General features: G+C 36.1%; 1 long non-coding RNA gene across 1 annotated transcript; it reads right to left on the reverse strand.

Annotated features, from left to right (window-relative positions):
- Positions 1-650: 650 nt before the first annotated feature.
- Positions 651-2309, reverse strand: LOC145792260 (uncharacterized). The gene is made up of 3 exons (XR_014331648.1): positions 1751-2309; positions 834-878; positions 651-758 (listed from the first exon to the last, which is right to left on the reverse strand). It is a non-coding gene; the product is annotated as an uncharacterized LOC145792260 (long non-coding RNA).
- Positions 2310-2741: the final 432 nt, after the last annotated feature.

Consider the following 2741-nt stretch of genomic DNA (forward strand, 5'->3'; position numbering starts at 1 on the left):
TTATATCTTTCATAATTTCACATAATCGGGTGACCCATAAAGGGACCAAATTGGCTTTAAGCCCAGTTCTTGTATGTATGGACTCAAGAGGTGGTTCGCATTGCAGCACTTAGTTTCGTACTAGGAATCAATAGTTCTTGAAGACTGAACAATTCATATTATGTCATAGCATAAACGAAGTGAATAAACATAACATAATAATGCCAGGTTCATACGAATACCGTTCACAATGGTGCACATAAATTTCCCTTTATGATTCATTACATGTAGCCATAGTCATCTTACATATAACAAAGTATTAATAATAATTATTTACAGAAACACATGTGTCGTTACAGTACTATTCATGGGAATAGAACAATTCGCACCATAACGTGAGTCATATAACAATGTTATTGATATTCAATTCTTTGACGTATAAGGAAACCCATGGTTCTGTTCGATTTTCATTTCGTTAATCCATTTTAGGCAGATGTCTATGTCATAAAACATGTATCGAACTAAATAAGGCTGTAGGAGTCCAGGATAGGACGTTCAAAATATCATGTTCCCATTAAGCGGGGTTTATATTCATAATCCCTTCTTACCAACCAGTTGCATAATATTAATAATTCTTGTGCGGAGTTGTAGGTAATTTACAGGTTATTATACCTTAAGGATAACCATTAACCATAACCAGAATGTAGAGTAGTTTCAGCGTCATACCGAAGTGCACATAATCTTTCAATGTTCTCACCGATCCCTAAACAACATAAATGCTTACAAAGAACAGTGCGTTAACAATAAGAATTATTTACGGTAAGTAAACGTACGATTGTAGAACTACTACTCACAGTGATTGGTTCCCGGTGGTAATAGGACGATATCCTCGTCTCGACCTACAAGTACAGTGCACAACACATAATATGAGATTATACTCGCTCATTTACTTATTCTCTTTGATCATTCAATCAATTAGCCATGGCGGTACCAAGCTCATTATTTCTTAATAAGTTATACTCCATGTCACAGAAACAGGAGAAATCAATGGAAAATGGTTTAGGCGAAGAAATGGTATAAAATTAGTTGACAGAAAGTGAACAGTTGTCACTAATTTGGGCATAACTATTTTTGTATTTAGAATTTGGGAGTGAGACCACTTCCATTGGAAACTAGACTTCCGGGGCTTGATTTTAGGCTCAATAATCACTCAAAACGGAGCCCCGAGGCAACAGATATGCTTATTCAAAGATGGCGGGACAAAGCTGTCTCCCGCACGTGCGGGAAACAGGGCCGCACGTGCGGCTATGGGCAGTGTGTAGTCCGAAAATGGCTCTTTTTGCTCCAACACTTGGTTTTTCCATTTTTAAGCTTGGTTCTTAACATAAATCACTCAAAAACATGTAGAATTGCCCTATAACATGATAAACTAACATCAACCAAGTGTAATTTCATTTCAAACAATTCAATCTTTGTCTCAAAGTTCAAGATTAATGCTTAATCTTTCATGATCTTCAAGGTTCTTAAAAACACAACCCACAACCCACAAATTCACATGATTCTTGCATAATCTAAAGTTTATTTCATGATATCCATGAGCTTGAGCTCCACTCATAAACAAAATTAAAGAACTCAATTTCTAATTCCTCAAATTAGCTCAAGTAAATACATAGATAAACCTTAACCCCAAATGGGTTTAAATCTTCCAAGATCTCTATGATTTTACCAAATTGATACTTTAAACACAAGATTTCACGATAGATTTTCATACCTAACTCAATCTTTGTCTACCTCTTAGCTCTCTTCAATTCCTCCAAGTCCCATGGGTGATCTTCTTTCTTTCCTTCAATTCTCTTCCTTCATCTTCAAAGCCTCCATGGATGTTGAGAAAATTGACACTCTTCCCTCTCTCCCTTTCACGGTTTCCTCTCTCTCTTTAGATATTTTGTTTTTTGACTCCAAAAGTATGAGTTCACCACTTATATAACTCATACACACCTATATATTAATTATACAAGCTTTATCACAAATAAGGAGGGCCAAACACGCCCTTACGAATCGCGAAAAATTAAATTTCAATTAAACTTTCCAGATGACTCTAAAAATTATGATGATCATAAATATGTCCCCTATTCTGGTTTCTGAAGCCTCTAAGGCCTTCAATTTGCAGTACAAAGTTAACCACCCAAACGCACATTAACAAATCAAACAAATTAGATTTCCAATTAGGTTTCCCAAATAGTTCTAAAAATTTTCATTAACACATCCAAGTCCTCAATTGTGATTTCTGAACCCGTAAAGGTCGGTAATTTCAATTTTACAGTCGTGGCTCAACAAATAATTCCTTAATTTGAACATATATCAATAAATCAAAATGCATTAACCCAATAGGCCGTAAAGGTAATCTCTAATACGGATTTTGGGGTCGTTACAATACATGACAGCAGGCAACATACCAAAGTAGCAGAACATCAACCCCTTACCTTATGACATAGTCAAAGGTCACAAAAGGGTACATAAGTAAAAAAACATATAAATAATGACACGTAATACTCGCACGGTGAGGAAACAGGGATCCATTCTCTCGCCTCATTACTTGGTCGCCAAGCACATGTAGTATGCATACATGCTACGATGGAGTAACTCTTCCAAAGAGTGACATCATACTCGATACACTGTACAAATCTTAGTCTAGTCACTTTCTAGTGCCTAACCCGAATTCTCTATTTGTTTGCCTATCAGGCACCAAATGAGATCTTGCA

The sequence above is a fragment of the Camellia sinensis genome, chromosome 6, assembly GCF_055761805.1.
Source record: "Camellia sinensis isolate YWXY chromosome 6, ASM5576180v1, whole genome shotgun sequence".
Classification (NCBI taxonomy): Eukaryota; Viridiplantae; Streptophyta; class Magnoliopsida; order Ericales; family Theaceae; genus Camellia; species Camellia sinensis.